The sequence below is a fragment of the Hemicordylus capensis genome, chromosome 5, assembly GCF_027244095.1.
Source record: "Hemicordylus capensis ecotype Gifberg chromosome 5, rHemCap1.1.pri, whole genome shotgun sequence".
NCBI lineage: Eukaryota > Metazoa > Chordata > Lepidosauria > Squamata > Cordylidae > Hemicordylus > Hemicordylus capensis.
In genome coordinates, this window is record NC_069661.1 from 190,990,692 (window position 1) to 191,013,122 (window position 22,431).

The window sequence follows — 22,431 nt, forward strand, 5'->3', positions numbered from 1 at the left end:
GAGGAATAGGGCCTGCAGTTCCAGTCTCTCACCTGAAATCTTAGAAGACCCTGGGTCAAACTTTGGGGTGGTACAGACTCAAAGCCTCCCAGTTGTGATGCAGAGCCAGGCACCTCAATCTTCCATTCCAGCAACTTCCACTCTTCTTGCAGGCTTAGGTGCAGTGAATGGACAGGCAGAATCCCTTTAATGAAGTCCTGACTTCCCAGTAATATTGGTGTTTAAGAAGCAGTCTTTCAGGGAAGCTTGTTCAGCATTGCTGTCCTTCTGACTGAAGACTCCTGACAAATTCCATGGAACCTCTGGAGTTCACTAGAAAACAGTATGAAAACTATAAGCAGAAAGGCATCATTTTAAATGACATAATTTGGGAAGAGTTATATTCTGTTCATGCTTCAGTGAATTATGAAATATAATGCCATTCTGAACCAAGATAGCATGAATCAGAGTGTACCTGATTAATAGTTTTAAAATGGGGAAGAACTTAAGACAGACAGGTTCTTTTCTCTGACCAGGGACTGAATTACACCATTTAGTTCCCTTTTAACCATCACAGCAGATATAGGTATGTCTAAACTTTGTCTAATAAAGTCAAGATTCCTGTTACAATATATGTTAGCAAATTTCTTTTAAAGAGAGAAGCAAGCTAGAAATCTAAAATAAATGTATATTAAATTTATTTAATGTAAGTAAATAAATAATAGCAATTGTGGTTATAATCAACTACTTACTCTATTGGGACCAGCGGCAGATTGTGTCATTAAAATATAGAACAGTATATTAGTATTACATAATATTAGTTTATTACAGTCAATAAACTAAGACCAGACAACTCAAAATAATAATAGAAATATCCAAATACAATGTTTTACAGCAAGCACAAAAAAATAAGGAAACATTGCCTGCCTGACTCAAGTCAAGGATCTAATTCTATAGTCTGTTTCCAACATGACTCTGGCAGTTCACAAGCATGATTTATTTATTTATTATATTTGTACACCACCCCAAACTTCAGTCTCTGAGCTGTTAACAGCAAAATAAAACAAATTTAAAACAAAACAATTTAAAACCACAAGTCTAGTTAAAAAGCTTGGGTGAATAAAATGACCTTTTAAAAGTTTGTCATGATGGATACAAAATACCCCCAGAAGGAATGCAGGATAGGGACCCATTAGTCTTTCCCACAAATCGTCTTTCATGTTGCCTGACAAAAAGGAGCAGATGATGCTAAAAATGTTTCATGCTAGCAAAATACAATTTAATATAGAAACACTTTTATTTTACAACTGAAATAAAGTTTGACTAAGAGCTGTTATAATGTGTAGGAAATTATAGTAGTATGTTTGCTACTAATCAATGGCTACTAGTCTGGTGGTTATAGGCCACCACCAGCCTCAGAGGCAAGATGCCTCTGAATACCAGTTGCAGGGGAGTAACAACAGGAGAGAGGGCACGCCCTCAACTCCTGCCTGTGGGCTTCTCAGAAGCATCAGAAGCATCTGTAGGGGACCACTGTGTGTAACAGGAAGCTGGATTAGATAGGCCTTCAGCCTGATCCGGCAGGGCTGTTCTTATGTTTGCTGCTTTTAAAAGCTAAAGGATAACAAAATATTAAACAATAGTCTCGAGATCCTCCCACTCACCCCCTGCTAACTGGGCAAAGAGGCACCTTTTCAATGTGGTGATTCTCTTTATTTAGCAGGGGAGGTGTAATTGGCTTTATCCAACCCTGGCACAGTACCTCCTGTGACTGTTGCTGGTGTCTATCTTATGTTTGTTTTCAGATTGTGAGCCCTTTGGGGACAGGGATCCATCTTATTTATTCATTATTTCTCTATGTAAACCACTTTGGAAATTGTTGAAAGAAGAGAGGTATATAAATGTTGTTGTTCACTCAATAGCAATAGGATGCATAATTAGTTTCTCAAGGGTGTTATTGCACAAAACATTTAAAAAAGCTTAAAAACATTTCAGAATTTAAAAAATGCGTTGGCTGACATCCTTACTAACAGTGTGGAGAGAGACTCTGAGGTCATTCCCACAATCAAAAACTGTCTTCTATGTCAAAGAGGCTCCCCTGGCAAGGAGAGGCTCCAGGATTCATGGAAACAAATTAGTGCATGAGGGAGAGAAATGGCCCACAAACAGCCAGGAACAAGAGGGTTACAGTCCTCAATCAACCAAGAAGGGCTTTCTGGAAGGGGGCAAGAAATAGACCTTGCACACTTTTTTAAATGCCTTAAGGGCATAAGGCTGGAGAGAGGGTGTGCCTGGCCTAGAAACCTGCTGTTAGGAACAATGCTCCAGGCAGATTGCAAAGAATGGATGCACTCCCCCTCCCCGAACACTTCCCATTTGTTCTCACTGCTGTGCGAGTTAGGTGGGTGGGCATTGCCGTCCACCCCCCAGATGCTCCAAGCAGGTGGCATGTGGAATTCAAGCTCTCATGAGCGTGTGCATCATCTTACGACTTCCCTTGCAGCAAAAGAGGGAAACATTTGCCAGGGTGGGGACAGCACCCAGCATCATGGTCTACACCATGATGCAGATGGTCCTCAGCACCATGGAAGAGGAAGCAATACATAGAGCCCAGCCGAGGAGACACTTTCTATGTGTTCTGGGGCGTATGGGGCCCACGGCGCAGCAGCTGCCCATTTGGAGGCCTTAAGGTTCTTGGCAGTCTCCAGGAGATTTGTGGGCTTGATAGCTCATTCAAGGACAGCCGCTAAAGCAACCCAAAAACATTCAGTGGCCCTCTCCTCTGCTGCCAATGCCTTGGATGAGAATTGGTTAGAGGAAAGGAGGTGGATGCTGCTAAGGTAAGACAGCACCTGGAGGTGGATGGAGGATGCGGATGAGTGGGACAATGAGTGCTTTTGGGGCAGCTTCAGGATGACCTGGGCCAACTTTGACTTCTTGGCAAGTGAGATGGAGCCCATCTGCCGGCAGGACACTGTGATGCACTGTGTGATCTCTCTGCAGAAGAGGCTCTCCATATCATTTACAAGCTGGCCTCCAATGTGAAGTACCTGTCATTGAGCAACCTGTTTGCAGTTTGCAAATCCACCATCTGTGAGATAGTCAAGGAAGTGGTGGAGCTCCTGGTGGAAATGTTCATGGATGCTGTAATCCATGTGGGTGGCCCACAGTAGGTGATGTTGGGTTTTGAGGAGAAGTGTTTCCTGGGTGTCCTCAGTTGTATCAATGGGACACACATTGAAATTTTAGCTCACACACACGCACTACTACACCATGACCCTGTAAAGTATGGTGGATTCTATAAGCTGGTTCATGGATGTCTACACTGGGGTGTCGGGAAGAAGCCATGACACAAACATTTTCTAAACCTCCCCACTCATCTCCAAGCTCCTCAGAGGTACCTGGGTGAACATTGTGCTTGTCCAAGTGGGTAGATGATGGGTGAAGCTGGTGATATTCAGGGGCAAGGGATACAGCCTGCAGGAGTGGATGGTCACTCCCTATTATACAGCCAGAGTTGCTCTGGAGAGGAACGTCAATCACAGGCACAGCAGCATGAGGATCATGGTGGAGCTGTAATTTGGGAGGCTGAAAGCCTGGCAGCATGCCCTCTACACCTTGCTGGATATTGAGGAGGATCTTGTGCCCAAGATGATCATGGCCTGCTGCATCCTACACAATATCTGTGAGACCAGGGGAGGCATGCTACCAGAGGAGCCTGTGGACCCAGCCATACATCACCAGAGGACAAGGGTGGTGACAATAAGACATCCGGTGGAGACAGGCATGCTGTGCTGGCAGGGCCCACAGCTCAGTCCCTCAGGGTCATTGGCAGCAGCAGGGAGGCGTGGGATATGAGAGAGGTCTTTGTAAGACACAGCTTGGAGCAACTGCCAAGGTGGACACATGCGTGTGGTTGGAAGGGCACAACACTCTTTAAACCAGAGATAGTAGCATTGAATCATCATCTGCCTTGCTAATGAAAGGTCTGCCAATGTATTAAAACCTAATAAAGTTATAGCATTGTTTATGAAACCATTGTATTTCTTTCCAAATGCAAGTGTGGAGCTACCCTCTCACACCTGGCCAATTGTGGGGAGGGTGACAAGTGGTTTGGGAGCTTGGAAGGGGGAGGTCAGGAAATGGGATCCCCTTGCTAGTGGTGGGGAGGACAGTGAGAAATTTGGGGATTTGGATGGGGCAGGGTATGACATGGGATCCCCCCTGCGAGGAGGATGACAGGCAGTTTTGTTTGTTTATTTATTTAACATATTTCTATACCACCCCAAACGTGCATCTATTTGGGGGGTTGGACAGGGCTGGGAAGGAAATGGGATCCCCCACCCCACAGCAAGACTCACTGTGTACCGCAGGAACTGTGCAGGGTGTTCATAATTTTTATTTTTATTTTATTTTAAATTTCTATACTGCTTTTCATTAAAACAATCACAAGGTGGTTCACATAAAACTTAAAACTACAAAAATTACACAGTTAAAATATTCGTTGGAATATAAAAATGCAGATCTAATTAAAAGATTAAAAAATGGAACACTATAACCATAAAGGATACAAAGCAGCAGCAAATGAAACAATAATATAAAAGTCTGGGTAAAAAGCGAAGATTTCACATGCTTTCTAAAGACTGTGATGGAGACTAAGGAGTGGATGGCCACTGGGAGAGCATTCCAGAGTCCAGGGGCAACAACTGAAAAGGCCCTGTCCTGCGTGCATGACAGCCGAGCCTCCCTCATTGTCGCTACCTGGAGCAGAGGCCCCACCACTATGACCTCATCAAGCGGGTAGCAACCTTTGGGAGCAGGCAGTCCCTCAGGTATCCAGGGTCCAAACTGTTAAGAGCTTTAAAAGTCTAAACCAGCACAATGAATAGGACCCCAAAACAAATTGGCAGCCAGTGCAGCTCTTTCAAAATGGGTGTGATGTTATCCCAGGGGGCAGTTCCAGATAAAATTCTAGCTGCCGCATTTTGCACTAGCTGCAGTTTCTGAATATTTTTCAAGGGCAGGCCCACGTAGAATGCATTACAGTAATCTGGCCGTGAGGTGACTAAGGTGTGGGTAATTCTCTTCAATTTGCTTTAAAGACAGCCCCGTAGTATTTGGATGAGTCATGGGAGCTGGAGTGGTGAGGTAGACTATTAAATTGCAGGTGAAGGAAGACTCAGCATGAGTCTGATTGGGAACAACACAGAGCACATTTGAAGACCTATGCTCTGGCAGTAGGGGTGGCAAAGAAGCAGTTCTTTTCTGCCCGCATTGCTTCCACAAATTGATGTCCAGCTGAGTTGTCTAGGGTTGTGAGGGGGCTAGTATGTACACCCTCCCCCTTAAATTTAAACTTGGAACCATCAATCACTCGCTGTGACATCTTTTACGCCTTTTTTGCTGATAAAATCTCTCAGATTTTGGCTGAGCTGGATTCCACAGTTACTGCAGAGTCTACTGTGGAGGTGTCCAGCAACTCCTCTTATAGGATTAAATTAGATCACTTTCAGTTTGTGACTCTTGAGGAAGTGGACAAACTGCTTTGTTTTCAGGAAGAAGCTCAAGACCTTCCTGTTCGCTCAGGCTTTTAATTAGAATTTATTTTAATAATTTTTAAAAAACTTGTTTTAATAATTTTATTATTGTTTTTATTGTCATGTATTTTAATTTGTAACTTTTAAATATTTTAAATTTTGTACACCGTGTATATATATATATCATATTTTTATACCGATATATATATATAGATAGATAGATAGATAGATAGATAGATAGATATAGATATATAGATATAGATATAGATATATGGATGGCAGTATAAAAATATAACTAAATAAATAATTGTGGTCAGATCTGCCTTCTTGAGAAAGGGACACAGCTGGTGCATTAGCCAAAGCTGAGCAAAGGCACCCTGACCTGGCCACTGACTCCACCTGAACTTCCAGTTGCAGAGCCAGGTCCTGCAATGTCCCCAAGCTGCTCACTTGCTCTTTCAAGGTGGAGTGCAATCCCATCTAGAATGGGTAGAATCTCTTCAGCCCGATTGGCTCTCCTACTGACCAACATTACCTCTGTCTTGTCCGCATCCAATCTCAGTTTATTAGCCCACATACAACCATTCATGGCCTCCTACCCCTGATTTGGGACATCCACTGCCTCCCTTGGATCAGATGACAAGTAGAGATAGAGCTGAGTGTCATCTGCATATTGCTGACAACTCAGTTCAAATCCTCAGATGATCTCTTCCAGTGGTTCCATTTAGATGTTAAACAGCATGGGGGACAAAAACGAACCCTGCGGGACCCCACAGGCCAATGGCTATGGAGCCGAGCAGTAGTCCCCCAGCACCACCTTCTGGACCCTCCCCCCAAAGAAAGGACCAAATCCACTCCAAAGCAGTACCTCCAATTTTTATTCTTGAGAGGTGGTCCGGAAGGATACTATGGTTGATGGTATCGAATGCCGCTGAGAGGTCCAGCAGAACCAACAGGGACACACTCTCCCTGTCTAGCTCCCAGCACAGATTATCCACTAGAGTGACCAAGGCAGTTTCAGTCCCATATCCAGGGTGGAAGCCAGATTGAAAAGGGTCTAGATAATCTGTATCATCCAAGACCCTCTGCAGCTGGGATGCCAGATTATGGATGAGCATGCTTACCTGGTATGTGTGACAGAGACCTGGTTGGATGAGCTAGGTGGGGTTGGTCTCTCTCAGCAATGTCCTCCAAGTTTCCTGAATCTGCAGCAGCCCCGGCTGGTTGTGGAGCGGGCGCTACGGTCATCTATCCTGAGCTCTTTCCCATTTCCATGTGCACAGTTAGGCAATATCAGAATTTTGAGTGTTTGTCCTTGAGGGTGGGCTTCCGAGATAGGCTGAGGGTTCTGCTGGTGTGCTTAGCACCCAGCCCAAAAAGGGAAGGTTAGAGACAGGTCTATAGTTATCCAGGTTGGAGGGATCAAGGGAGGGCTTTTAAAATAATGGTCTTACCATTGCCTCCTTGAGGCATAATGGCATCCTGCCCTCCCTTAATAAAGCATTTATAATCACCTCCAACCACCTGCCTGTACCCTCCCTGGCAGCTTTTATTAGCCATGAAGGGTAAGGGTCAGGAGCTCACAATGTTGCCCACACACTGCTGAGGATCTTGTCCACATCCTCAGGCTGTACGAACTGAAAAGAATCCAAAACAATAGAACCAGATGGCATCTGAGGCACATCTGCTGGAACTGCCAAAACTCTCGAGTCCAAATCAGCACAGATGCGAGCAACTCTATTTGCAAAGTGACATGAAAACTGATCACAACGAGCTATAGATGACTTGCCCTCCATTACCTAGGGGGGATGTGTGGAGCAATGACTTTGCTACATGAAACAGATTCGCTGGTCTGCACTGAGCAGATGCAATGGAGGCAAAGAAAAAGCATTTCTTCACCTCCCCCTCTGCCATGGAGTAGTCCTTAAAATGAGCTCTAGCCAGAGTTCAATCAGATTCATCATGACTCTTCCTCCAGCGTTGTTCCAGCCATTGCCTGAGTTGTTTCATCACCCTAAGTTCTGAGGAAAACCAAGGAGCAGAACGGGCTCCACCAAACCGGAGAGGGCATTTAGGAGCAACTGTGTCAACAGCCCTGGCTATCTGCCCGTTCCAGAGATTCACCCGGGTCTCGACAGAGTCGCCAGCTCTGGACAATGGAAACTCCCTGAAGGCTGTCTGGAAACTGAGCAGATCCATAAGCCTCCAGGGGTGGACCATTCTAATCGGCCCACCACCCCTGCAGAGGGCAGATGGAGCAGTCAAACTAAACCCCACCAGATGGTGATCTGTCCATGACAAGGGAGTTATCTCAGATTCCCTCACCTCCAGATCATTTATTTCCCAGTTGGCAAAAGCCAGATTCGGAGTATGTCCTTCCATGTGAGTGGGCCAGATATCAACTGAGATAGGCTCATGAAATCCTGAGCTGCTCTTACTAGGGGGGCCTCAACATCGACATTGAAATTCCCCAAGACAATAAGCTTGGGGGAACCCAAAGACACCTCCAAGATCACCCCTGCCAACTCAGGGAGACTGAAGTACAGCTGGGTGCTAAGCACACCAGCAGAACCCTCAGCCTATCTCGGAAGCCCACCCTCAAGGACAAACACTCAAAATTCTGATATTGCCTAACTGTGCACATGGAAATGGGAAAGAGCTCAGGATAGATGACCATAGCGCCCGCTCCACAACCAGCCAGGGCTGCTGCAGATTCAGGAAACTTGGAGGACATTGCTGAGAGAGACCAACCCCACCTAGCTCATCCAACCAGGTCTCTGTCACACATACCAGGTAAGCATGCTCATCCATAATCAAATCGTGGATGAGGGCTGTTTTAGCATTTACCAACTTGGCATTCAACAGCAACACCCTAATCCTCAAGAGAGTGTTCCCAGAGCTCTCTGGGGCTTCAGAGCTGGGAGAAGAGCTGGAAAAATGAACAGGCTCCTGTTGTCTGGACCATTTCCCCCTGTAGCAGCCTGCCCAACTCCCACCGCCATACCTCCCTCTGCCAACTACCAGTGATATCGCTATCCCCAGACCATCCCCACTCTTGTGCTCTCCCAGACACATCTCCCCAGCCCAGCCAACCACAGCTCCTCAACAACAACAACAACAACAATAACAACAATCACCACCAGCCAATTACAAAAAGCAGCTTTACTGGGAACAGCCTATATTTTGCGACGATATCTATAATAACCAACAGTATTGATGATAAAATTCAGCCATCCCAGGTCCTTGGGAAGGACTCGATGTCTGGATAAAACAAACCAGTCAATAACACCTGTCTGACTGTGTAAACAAGAAATAATAACAACAACCCAGGTTCAAGGCTTGTTCGGTTATACAGCTCTCCTTGATGAGCTGGGTGGAGTTGCTCTCTCTCAGCTTTGTTCTCCTTGATAGAAAACGGGAGGTCTTCTGAGACCCCAAGCTGTTCACCCCAAGGCTGAGAGCCACAAGGACAAGAGATCTTGGGCTTTTGCCCTTCGGCTTGCACCAAGAAGCTCGTGCTCCTGGCACAGCCTGCTCTTTATGGCAACAGCAGCAGCAACAATGATGGTAACACACACCTGGAGGGGGTGGAGCAGAGGCAGACACACAGTCAGTGCCCCGCCCAAGCTGAATCTCTTCCTTCCCTTTCTCCCAAGTGCATGGAGGGCTTGTTTTTGATAAATATGGAGGTGTGGGGGCCCATGGGTTCTGAGAGCAGAGGGTGTGGAGGGAGGGAAAGCTGAGGTATTTGGCAATCCTACCCTAGGCCTCCCACCCCAAAGCCACTCACATGAAGCAGAATGCAAAGAGCTTAAAAAACAACAGTGCCCCGGCTGTGCTCCCCCTCGCATGTGGATGTGCCCCCTTCTGTCAAGTATTTGGCCTGCAATCTAATGTTCTGCTAGATCTTTATTAAAACCACATCGCTGGGAGTACAGTGAGGAAGGGGTTAAGTTGTCATTGGCCCGAGGAAGTTGACCAGTGAAGCCAGAAAGATCCGAGCTCAATTGTCACCTGCACCCTTTAGAACTGTGGCCAATGGAAGGTGCTTGGACACCATGCTGATGCCATGCCCTCCATCTGGCAATGTGAGCAGCGCACTGGTGTCTGGGATATGCCTTGGTGGCCAAGGAGCAGGGAGGGGCTCCTATCTCCTGGAACCGGAGATTGGTGTACCATGGTTAGACGAATGTCTATGGTGTGATTTACAATTTAAAAATGAAACTGCGGGTTCACCAACATCCAGTTTCCTGTTGTGTCTATATCTGGCCATCCTCTTATTGCATAGGGAAGATAATTAATGACTGGTCTTATTGGGTGGGGCCAGGTTAGGGCTCTAAGGATTCAAGGGGTGTTTCTTGGGGAAGGGGAGATTGGCAAAAACTGCCCCTTCACCCACGCACCTGGAATTTGGATTAGTAAATGCTACAGAGGTACTTTGCACATAGCACCTCTGCTTCATTAGTGAGGATGTCAGCCATTGCCTCTAATTTTGAAATCTTAGTAAGACAGAGAGAATAAAAAACCACTTTAAAAAAAGGAAAATGAGCAGATGCCTAAACAATGCAGACAAGAGAAAATTAGGGTGTAATCATGCCATTAATAAGTTCCCGAAGCAGATCATTAATGATAAGACACAGCTTTTTGCATATCATTAATTGTGGTCAAAATTTCAGTCAGGAACTGCCTTCATCAAAGGCACAAGAGGTAGGTAGATTTCCATATAATAAGTGCACTTCTATTCATTAAAATTTGGAAGCAGAAAAATGAGTATTTCAAGCACTCATTATCAAATTCGGATATTTATAGGAAGACCAGCATCATGAGGAAAATGAATCTCTGTTATATTTTTCTGTACATAAAAAATAATAAACTTATTGAATGTATTTTTTAAAACCAGGAATGCAATGTTTGTTGTCATTCAGTCATTTAAAGAAGAGGTTCACCCACCATCCTATTTATCCAGCCTAGACTGGGACATCTGTAATCTACAGCACTGAGTGATGTGTTTGTGTTGTTTTGGCTTCTAAAAGCATTACCACTTTTCCAAAGGAAGCCAATCATGATATTGGTATATTGACATAAATGTTTGGGTGAAGAAATGCATCACTTTGACAGATGGAGAATAATTGCTTTGGATACCTAGATTTTCTCTCTCCTTAAAAAATGAAAGTGACCTTTATAGAACTGTTTTCCATTTAGAGTAATGACAAGATTATTCAATTAATACTTTTACATATTACAAAAATGTTGGACCTTATCATGGGATTTAAGAACTTATATCCAATACATTCATTTAATATTCATGAAAGTGAATCCTGGGGGCAGAGAGGGAAATGAAAACCACAGTATTTAATGATCCTCCCTAACAGGGAAACAAACACACACACACACACACACACACACACACACACACGTATGTGTGTGCATGTGTGCGTGCACACACATGGCTAAAAGCCCTTCCCTATTAAAATAAATCTAATATTTGATTTAGGGTAATGATGCCTTTTCTGAAATTAATCTTGTGTCTTTAATTATTCAAATCTCCAGCATTATTGAACCCGTTCTAATTATTCCCATTGCTCAGTAGTATTAGCAAAATTTATGCTTAAATTTAAAATCACTTTAATGGGGGCTGTATTATTCTCATGCTCATTTGCCTTTTTGAGATTTCACCTCTGAGACGAAAGAAGGTTGACTGCAGCCATCTCCTTTATTAAAATTATCTTCTTTGCATTTTTACTAGTAATGTAATAAGGAAAAATGAGGGCCTCTTATTAGATTCCTTTACACTTCCTTTCTGTCAAATCCCACCTCTAATTATCTCATTTACTCTTAAAAGTTCTTGCAGTATTAATAATCTTTTATTATCTGTTAGGTTTATCAACTGACAAAATTTTTATGTACCCTCTCCAGTTAAGTGCGTACGAAACTACAATTACTTAGTTTAGATAAATAAAACTGAATGTCATACTGCAGTTTTGTATACAACAAAACAGATGTGAGCATAACATCTTCAGTGATAATCAGAAATGATAAGGTGGATCAGTAATATATTTCAATGGCTATTATAAATAAGTATTTGAGCTTCATGGAACTGCCCAAGGCTGAAACAAGTATCTCTGTTTCCAGCGAAATACGCAAATGTACTGCTGTACCCACAGTGGTAGGATTTGGCCGTTTCTATGCTTGTATTATGTCAACAAGTACCATTTGAACTGATGACTCACAGATATTAGTCTCATCAACTTCTACATTACTGAAGTATATATTTTGAAGTTTAGCAGATGATGGAAGTTGCCAGGGCCAGCTCAAGCCATTGGCCTCCACAAGGGGCATCAAAGGCTAAAGGGCATCAAAGAGAGCCAAGCACACCTCCATCATCTCACTCCACAACATCTAACAGACCCTTCCTTCACCAATTCCCTAATCTTATCTGTCACAGGATATAGGGCCATTTTGAATCTCACCACCCAGAGGGGAGAAATCAGAATTCTCTTTGAACTGAGACAGGTGTGAGCTCCCTCCCTCTCGCATGGCTTTAAAGCTAGAGGACAATGGCCTGGCCACGTTCACCCTTTTTCATTTGCAAATGAATGTTCCACTGGGAGAAGCTGTAGAGATTAATGCTCTCTCAGCCAAGCACCTGCCTACAGATAGGCTAAGGTAAAGCTCAGTGCTAGTCAGTTAGTAAATGCTTTTTGTATTTTCTTTTGAATTCCTGTGGGCCTTTTTTAAACTTCTAATTTCAACTTACTTTCTCCCAATTCCTTATTCTGTGTGCAACCCTTGTTTCTTAATACATTTCAGATACTTAGTGGTTTCAGTCTAATTTAACAGGTTCTGGAGGGTTACTTGCAAAATTCTTCCCCATGTGCCTCTTAAGGTCATTCACTACTGTTGAGTAGTTTTCAAAATAATATCTTGTTGTCTATTGCTGGGTTGTGTGGACTCTGGCTATACAGTGCCTGTAATTACCAAGCTGGACAGTTCTAGGTTGCTGAAGCAGTGTCTAAGCCTGGTCAGTGCTTAGATCAGTCTTCTACTGGTGGCAGCCTACCTTGAAAAAGTGGCGTGCTCCTAGATTTGGGATCAGAGCAATCGCTCTACTGAGGGTAGATCCCAGGAAAGCATAGAGTCACCCCTGTTTCATCACAATTGACTGGAAGCAGGTGGGATCAAAACTGAATTGTTTTGCAAGAACTTTGCTAGAAGCTGACTGAGAGCTAGAACCAGGTTGCACAGAAAAGGTGGAAAGGAGTAAATAAACACACAGATGAATGTGATTTCTGTTTGGTTTTAATCAGGGTATTAGGAGTCAGTTTGGAGGATTCAATAAGGTGCAGATCCCCGCTGGGGCTCTTCCCGAGCAAGCCACCCCATCGGCTAGCCGGGCCCCAGAAGCTGCCTCAACCTCAAATGAATTGAACAACCCCCAACAAGACTTCCTTGTGGGTGTTTGCATCACAGATTCAAATGCCATTCCTGAGCATCAAGAAAGCATAATCATAAATGGGAAGGTGGAAAGGGGATGGAGAGACTCTGGCACTGACATTACTTCCATGCATGAAAGCCTTGTAAGAACAGAGATGATTGTGCCTGAGAGAAGTTGGGCAGTTAAACCCTTTGAAAGTGCAGTGGTGCACCTCCCACTTGCCAATACTTGCCTAAAGTACCAGGACTGGGAGGGTCCCTGGACAGTTACTGTGCACAAGGATTTACAAACTCCTGTTTTGATTGGAAATGATCTGAGCAACCAGTTTGCCCGACATGCCTGTGTCAGTGTGTGGTCACATCTAGTCAGGCTCAAGCAAGCTCTAATGAGATGGCACCTAGGGATCCAGAACCCCACTCTCAGACCCGCCAAACCTGCAGGACCAGCCACCTGCATCGCTCTCAAGTACCAGTGATGCCATGCCAAAGGAACAACTGGTGCCCAGGGTTAACTCAGAGACCAATCCAGTAGTGGAACAAGAGGATCTAACTGCCCAGATCTGTCCAGATCTTGCTGAATTGGGGAGCAGAGGAACTTAGTGTAGCCAGCCCTGAAAATGCACGTGAGGTCTGCTTGTGGCAAGAGAGGAGAGAGAAAGAGAAGGAATAATGTATTGGATGAAGCACAGCAGGATCAGTAGCCCAATCTACCAAAGAGGTTTGTGAGGGTGAACAGGGACAGGGGTGGCTGCTGCCCTATTCCTAATAGGTGTAAGAGGGTAAATGCCTGGCTTTTCTGGAGCATAGCACTTGGCCAGCAGCTCCCAACCTCCCCCAATTTCTGTATATGTATGATGAATATTTATATACCGCTTTTAAAAACAAAATTTCCAAAGAGAAACCACTTTGGGGACTTTTGCTGAAAAGTGGTATATAAATATTCATCATATTTGTATGTAGTACACAGACTGGCTCTGCTGCAGGAGTGGCGGCGACATCGTAAGGGGTGGGGCTTGGTGACATTAGATACGGGGTCATGGCTTGGCGGCACCAGGGACTATTTTGGCCAAGGGCACCAAAACCCCTTGAGCCAGCCCTGGAAGTTGCCACAGAGAAGTTACCTTGCGCTTTTGAATACAGATTCAGGGATGGGGCTGTAGCTCAGCGGTCGAGCATCTGTTTTGGAGGCAGGAGGTCCCAGGTTCAATCCCTGGCATCCCCAGGTAGGACTGGGAAAGACTCCTGCCTGAAACCGTATTGTCTACACTGACTGACAGAGAGCTAGATGGACCAATGGTCTGATATGGGTAAGGCAGCTTCCTTTGTTCCTAAGTATGTATGTAGCATCCAACATATGGCTCAGTCTGGCATTTCAACAGGTTTGAGGACAGAAACCATTTGCTAGGGATGTGTGAGCCAGCTCACTTCGAGCTGGACTTGACATCGAATTGTCCCGGTTTGGGTGGTCTGAGTTCAAACCAGACCGACTCCCAGTTTGAAGAACTGGCTCACAGGTTGTCTTTGGGAGATATACTTGTAAAGGGAATTCGGCAAGGATTCCCCTTTACAAGTATAGGGGGATTTCCTAACCTGAGGTGCGGCAAGAGGAAAAGGTCATTCTAACCTTTAAATTGTAGGTGCCGGGGGCGATAGAGGTGGCGGCAGCGACATCAGTAGGGGTGGCAGGGGCTCCTCCATCCCACTGTCAGCCTCCCAAATGATCGGTTCAGGCCTATGCACATGCGTGGATGCCATTTTAGTGATGTTCGGATATATGCAAAGGCCATTTGTGTCACCACGCAAATTGTGTGGTGATCAAATGGGTTCTGTGCATGCATGAATGTCACTAAAATGCCGTCTGCATGTACACAGGAGCCTGAACCAGGCCGCAACCGGCCCAGGCTGTCATGTGGGAGGCCAGTGGGGAGGGCGTTAGGAGCCCCCATTTACTCCGCTGATGTCACCGCTGCCCCTGCCGCCCCAACTGCTTATAATTTAAAGGTAAAAAGGATCTTTTCCTCTCACCTCCCCATCTTAGGTTAGGGAATCCCCCCCCCCCCGTACTTGTAAAGGGGAATCCTCACTGGATTCATCTTTACAAGTGTATCCCTCGAGCTGGCCCGTGAACTGGTTTGGCCCGGTTCAATGGCCAAACTGGACCAGACCTGGTTTGGCTGAGAACAGACCAGGCTGGGTTAGTTCGAATCTGATCTGGATTTGAACTGAACTGGTCTCACAGCCACAGAGGAGTATCCAGGGTGGGGCAGCCAGGGCATGTGCCCTGGGCGCAACTGGAATGGGGGCGCAGTGCCATGCCCCACAAAAGCCCCACCACTGCATTAAAAAAATCCCCTCCCCATTCTGGGTGGGCTGGCAACATCTCCCTCCAGCTCTGGGGCGCCCGGGCAGCGGCAGACCTAGCATCCAGGTGGTGCAGGGCGGGGGCGGCGGGCGCTCATTAGCTGGTGGTGAAAGCACCCCACCAGTTCAATCACGCTGCGCATGCCTGCGACCACGTGGTTGAGGAGAGTAGGAGCAGCAACTGCTGGGCTGGGGGATTTGCGTTGTCATGTGCTGTTGCCTGTGCTTGCTGCTGGTTTCGTTCCTGTTTTTGCCCACTGGGCAGGCTGCATAATATAGTATACACATTCCAGTAAGTAGGTCGAGGAGATGGGCAAAGATCATGAAAGGGGGTGCGAGGGGCATTGCAATGGGAAAGCAAGCAGCAGGGTGGGACAGAGACCCGCTGCCAGGGAGGGGTGGAGGGGGGGGCAGGGCGCAACAGCAGACAGAGCATGATGAGATTCCTTTCAATAATTTTGCTTGCCTTTTCCTGCATGTTTTTGAGCAACCCATGCACACGTGAATAGCAGTGTAATAAATGGACTTCTCCTTGGCTCCCTCCAGTCCTGTTTAAACCACACCGCCCCATCGAAAAAGGCTTGGGGCATGGATTTGTTGATGGAGAGCTGCTGCAACACCCTTCGCTCCCCCCCCCCCGCTTCCCCCGTGCCTTCCTTAGTCCAGAGAGGCGCTCCTTCCTTAGCCGTGTCTGTGTTTGTTCTCCCCCCCCCCCCCCCGCTGCTTCCCCGCGCCTTCCTTAGTGCTTCTCCGGACTAAGGAAGGTGCTGGGAAGCAGTGTGGGGGAAGCGGGGTGGGGGTGGGGAGAGAACAAACACAGGGCTAAAGTAGCCCTGTGTTTGTTCTCTCACACACACCCTGCTTCCCCCACGCTGCTTCCCTGCACCTTCCTTCCTTAGTCCAGAGAGGTGCTCCACAAAAGCTTCCTTAGCAAGAAAGCTTCCGTGGAGTGCCTCTCTCCTCCTGGATCAACACCTCGGTCCAGCCTCTCCCTCGCTCCGGGTGACTGTGGGAAGCTCTGCCTAGCGGGGGGGGGGTGAGGGAGGGAGAGGAGGCAGCTCTCTTTTCCCAGGTTGCAAAATCGCCACTTCTTGCATTGCTGCCTGGGAGAGAAAGAGACAAAGGTGAGCATTATGAGTAAGTTGTCGCATGGGCTTTCTTCCCTAGCTTTCCTTTTCCATTTCTACAAGGAAGAGGAGGACGGGAAATCGGCCGCCGCCAGAGTCCCTAAATAAAGGCGCCTTCAGACATTATGATCTCTCTCTCTCTCTCTCTCTCTCTCTCTCTCTCTCTCCTAAAATGCTAAAATTACATCCCCTTTTGAATGCCTGATCTATGGTATTCAGATGGGAAAAGAGACCTCTTCCTTGGGGTGTATTTTCACCCACTGCAAATAGTTCCTAGTACTTCAACCGCAATCGAAGTTTGTGTGTGATTTGAAACTTAAGGACTCGGTTTCCAGAGAAACTGAAATCAAGTTAGCAGATCCAAACGGGATCCTGCCAGGAGGTCTAGGACCAACAAACGGAAGTACTTTTTCACACAACATGTGATCCACTTGTGGAACTCTCTGCCACATGATGTGGTGACAGCCAACAACCTGGATGGCTTTAAGAGGGGTTTGGATGACTTCATGGAGGAGAGGTCTATCAATGGCTACTAGTCGGAGGGCTGTGGGCCACCTCCAGCCTCAAAGGCAGGATGCCTCTGAGTACCAGTTGCAGGGGAGTAATGGCAGGAGAGAGGGCACACCCTCAACTCCTGTCTGTGGCTTCCAGCGGCATCTGGTGGGCCACTGTGCGAAACAGGATGCTGGACTAGATGGGCCTTGGGCCTGATCCAGCAGGGCTGTTCTTATGTTCTTAAACAGAGCGTGGCGCCGTGCAGCAGATCGGTTCAATGGAGTGTTGTGGGTGGATTCTTCCCTGCCCCGTGAGCTCCCTGAACTAAAGGCATCCGTTATTATTTTCTCTGGACTATGCAAAGTTTTAGATTAAAGGGGGGGAATGGCTTTCAAATTCAGGAGCCTTTCTTGGTTATTCTTGTGAGGAACTAGACAGAGGACTTGCAGAGAGAACGATCTTAGCAAGTGTGCATTGGATGCTAACACAAGTTGAGCCTATTTAACTTCTTAAGGCTGTTTCACATGTTGCTACTTTTAGTTGTAGTCACAGACCATTAAAATCTCTAGGATTGTTCTGGAGATGGATGCTGCTTTCTCTCCAGACTCCAGGGCTATCCTGAAGAGCTGGCAACCTAACTGTGTAAATCCAAGAAAGCTGAAGCTGCCGTGTTTAGTCTTGAAGGCACCACAATATTCTCTTTGCCTCCTTGCTGCAACAGACTTAATGCTGCCTTTCTGCAAATTTGGCAATAGGTAATTAGAGCTGAACTTCTGATTATAACTTGGAAATAAATTCCATTGAGTATAGCGGGGCTTGAGTTAAGCAAGGCATGTATATTTATTAATAGATCTCTATACCATCTTCCTACTTTTAAGTGTCATTCAAGGCAGGGTATAACCAGAAATTAGGACTGGCCTGCAAACCTACTTGCAAAGAAAGGGAAATCCGTGGGACTGATATCTGATTTAAAAGAGCTCTATTTATTTGATTGATAGATATACTGCCCTTCCAAAAATGGCTTTACCTTATTTATATACCACTCCCTACCAAAGTCTCTAGGTGGTTTACAACAACAAACAAAACAAAAAGATGAACACATTTAAAACACATTATATACAATTTAAAGTTAGAACAATTAATAAAATGCAACTAAAGCTTGAATTGTAGGATGGGAAATCTCTTGCATCTTTCAGCAGGTCTTGCCTTTTTCCCTGCCAGAGAGAATTGTTGTTTACACATGCTATTTGCCTTGCAAAGAGTGTGTGTATGGGTGGGGAGGAAGGAAAGGTTACCGTTTTGTTGTTTTAAATAAAGGGAGCCTTGCAAACATGTATCACGTCTGCTACTCCACGATATTATACTTAGATCATGGACCTGGAGCACTTTGTGTACTTCAGATGAGCAATATAATAAATGCTAGTATCCATAGCTAGTAACTGAGTAGAGGCCTGGGGTAAGGCCATCATAATTAGTAAGTGCAAAACCACAACACACTTACTTGTCTTTATTGCCTCCCTGGCTGTGCACTGCTAATGCCACCTCTCTCTCTTCCTTTGATTGTATTATATCTCTATGTAAATCACTTTAGGAACTTTTGTTGAAAAGCGGTATATAAATAGTAGTAGTACTAGTAGTTGCCCATCCAAATGCAAACCAAGGTGGGCCCTGCTTAACAAAGGGTCACTACCACAAGTAGTGCTCACTACCACTACCATGCTTCCTACCACAAGACCAACTCTTCTCTCCAGAACGACCTCTTCCCATATGAACCTGAGAACACCAGCGTGTTTTTTCTCACAGGGCTTTTAGCTCACATCTGCTCCAGAATGGAGGGGGTACACTCACATCTTGGCTAGATTTGCCTTGAAGTCCCTGCAAGCTCTCGAGGAGCATTTCACAAATAATTCAGGTTTTTCCTTGTGTATTAGAGTGTAGCCCAATATATATCCAGGGTAAAAAAAAAAATCAACTTTTGCATTGGGTTTTTTGGGCAACTTCAAACTTGTGGTAAAGTCTGCTGTGTGAAAACCCCCCTGGCACCATCACTGCTCTCCTTTCATGGACAGTGAAAACTGTTTTGTTCCAGCAGGCGCTTATTTAAATAACAGCTTTTAAAATAAGGTGCTTAAGCTACTGCTATTTTTATCTTTATTGTTTTTTGCCTACTTTCCAGTAGGCTTATGAGATCACCCAACAGGGACAACTCAGTGATTTTGTTTATAATGATTACATCCACCCCAATTCAAGAATATGGACACATGAACATTTGAGGTGCAAGAGATCTAACTTGTGGACCTCGATTTGCACCAAATTTAGTCCAGATGTAGAGACAGTGAAAGGAAAATGAAGTATGAGCTTGACTTGTATTTTTGAGCTGATATTAAGGTAAAGTTATCTGAAAGATGGGTGTCAGATGTTTGGACAGGGGCGCAATTTCAGTGCTTACCCTAGGTGCTATTTTCCCTAGATATGCCTCTGCACAACCAGCTTTCACATTCCTACCACTTGTTCGCTCCGGTGAGCTAAATCTGGAGAGGCAAGCAAAGAGTGACCCTTTCGATTCTTTTAGATGCGTCAGTGGCTTGTTGATACAATTGGCCATCAGATGTTGTTGGACCATCTAAAAAGGATGGGGGAATGGGATAGGTTTTTGAAGCTAAGCTAAGAAACTAAGTTCTATCCCTTTGGGTTTATGCTGTAAAGTACTGCAAGGTTCCATCCTGTTTCCTATGCTGTTTGGGGTCTTTGAACAGGATACATAGCACTCTGTAATAGCAAAGTACTTGGAGAGAGAATCTGTATTTTCCTCTCATGGGATCTGAAGAGCAAATGGAGAGATTTTGAATAGGAAAACAGCCAGTGGGAGAAGAATTAAGTAGCCCCCTACTCATGCCATTTCTCCATTCACAGCCCCTAGAGGCTGCCTTTGGTTAAAAGAAAAAGTTGAGCAAAGTTACACATGACTGTATTCTGTGTTTAGTTTATCCTAAGTGTTTGCAGTGAAAACCGAAAATCTAACAAGTTTGGTGGCCAAATGTATGGGTATCAATAGTATTTAATCACAACCTGTTTCAAGCAAATAGTTCTTCATCAGAAGAATTTACAGTAACTTCTTTAATATTTTAATCCCACAAAGCTACTAACTTGAGAATTCCTACAACTGTAATGGAAACAGATTGCTTCAGTGGGCCTGAAAGTATGACTGGTTGGGACAATATTTCATCTGGCTGGTCCATCCCATGTGATAAAGACATAAGCATACAGTGAGCATTCACCTCTTTCCCTGCTGAGCAATTCTTAATCACATGTGGGTGTGGTTCATCCAAACTACTCCTTGACATGTGCTCCAAATACTGCTTTAAAGTAGTATTTCAACTACATGTAGAATAATGGTTTGAATGAAGCTTCCCCATGTGATTAAGGAATGGTCTGCCGGTGAGGGGAAAGATGTGTGCACTCATCATGAGCTCATGACTTTATCATGTGGTATGGGTGAGTCAGGTGCAGTATTGTCCAAACCAGCACATAGTGTTCTCACTCATACAGCCTCCCCTCCCCAGCTAAACTCAAACTTCTGACTAGCCTTGCCAAATTAATCCACAGGAAGCACTGAATTTTAAGCTCAGGAAGTTCTAAAAGCCATTCCTGTGACTTTTATTAGAGAATAATAATAATAATAATAATAATAATAATAATAATAATAATAATAAAGCAGCTTTACTGGGAACAGCCTATATTCTGCGACGATATCTATAACAACTGACAATAAAATTCAGCCATCCCAGGTCCTTGGGAAGGACTCGATGTCTGGATAAAACAAACCAGTCAATAACACCTGTCTGACTGTGTAAACAAGAAATAATAATATTAGAGATTTGCAAATTGATTCGAGCTCAAATTGATTTGAGGTCAAAATGGCCATTTTGAGTGTTTTGAGCTCGAAACAAAATGCCTTTAAAATAAAGGGCCTGTTTTGAGTTCAAAATGAAGCAGCCACATTTTGACTCAAAATGTTTCAAGTTTCTTGAGCATCATTTTGAGGTCTGTTTTTCTGGGTAGTGCTGGTCTATCAACTGGGATTGGTGGGTAGACCAGTCCTCTAAGGTTAGGCGGGCAAGGCCAGAGCCAAGGGCTGGGTCTACTCTCTGACCCCAATCAGTAGACCATCTCTCTCCAGAAAAACAGCCGTTTTTCTTGGGAGAGCTGGTCTGTCAATTGGGGTCAGAAGGTAGACCAGCCCTCCGTTCCAGACTTAGTGCTTTGGCCCACCTCACAAGACCTGTTGATCCCAATTGACAGATGAGTTCTCCCTGGGGAAAAACAGGCCTCAAAATGATGCTTAAAACACCCCAGACATTTAAAGTGTTTCAAGGTTGATTAGTCGAAACAGCTGGCTTTGGCCGCTGTTTTGATGAACTGATTTGAGGATTTTGTGATTTATTTTGAGCTTGAAGCGAATCACAAAATCTGTTCCGTGCACCTCCCTACTCCATCTGGTGTTAAGAAAAGTTCGGTTCCACATGTAGGTCTTATCACAACAATTATCTGGATCTCAGTCAAGAAGAGTCTAAAATTTTGTTGCTGAGTTTTAACTGAGCCAGAAACCATTTCAAGTATAGAATCATTCAGCTTTTTCCCCCTTCTGAAAAATAAAATGCACCATATAAATGAAAACAACAACAAAGACCATTACCTCCTAAAGTAAGCATTTTAGACTAAAAGAAAATCAATCTCATGTTTTATCAGGTTGATATGAAAAGCATGGAACTGTAATGGGCCTGTAATTCTCAGTTGGAAAAGCTGCAAAAAATGAATCTTGTGCACCTTTACTATCTCAAAAACACATGATGGACAAGTACAATAAGCTAAACTAAAATAAACAAAGATACTTGTTTTGTCTGCTTTTCCAATTGGTGGTTATAAGTGCTTCAAATACCTTCATCCATTAGGGTTTATAGCTTTGAGTTTGTTACCAATACTGAAATATTGCAACAGCTTAACACTTTTGCTCCTGCTGATAACACATCATTTATTTTGCCCTGTTTTGTTCCAAGTCATTAATACAGCTGCCCATATGTTTCTGATGGGCCTGCACTGCTGCAAGCATCTAAGGAAGCACTGGTGATTTTGTACAAGAGCACAAGTGAACAAATACTTGTGCACTTGGGTTTTGGGAATGCAACTTACACTGGAAACATTGTAATTTGCTTCCTTATACACCCACAGCAGCACAGGCCCATTAGAAATGTCCATGTAATGCTGCACAACATGAGGAGCAGTACTGTTATTCATTAAATCATTTTTTGCTCAGACACAGTGCTGGATTTAGGTACAAGCTAAGTAAGTGCAGCTTAAGGCTGTAGAGTAACTTATGAGGGGCCTCTGAATTAAAAAACAACAACAACCTAAATTACACAATTGGTTGAAAAATAAAGGAGAAAGGGGGATTAGACTCTAAAACAGACATTGACCGTGTTCACATGGTTGTCTGAATC

At 44.7% G+C, this 22,431-nt stretch overlaps 1 long non-coding RNA gene across 3 annotated transcripts in view; it reads right to left on the minus strand.

Annotated features, from left to right (window-relative positions):
- The window catches only part of LOC128328053 (uncharacterized), a 114,755-nt gene that overhangs the window by 44,063 nt on the left and 48,261 nt on the right, over window positions 1-22,431 (minus strand). For all 3 annotated transcript variants that reach the window (XR_008308971.1, XR_008308972.1, XR_008308970.1), the window contains one exon: window positions 33-312. This is a non-coding gene — a long non-coding RNA (uncharacterized LOC128328053). The remainder of the gene's footprint in view (window positions 1-32; window positions 313-22,431) is intronic.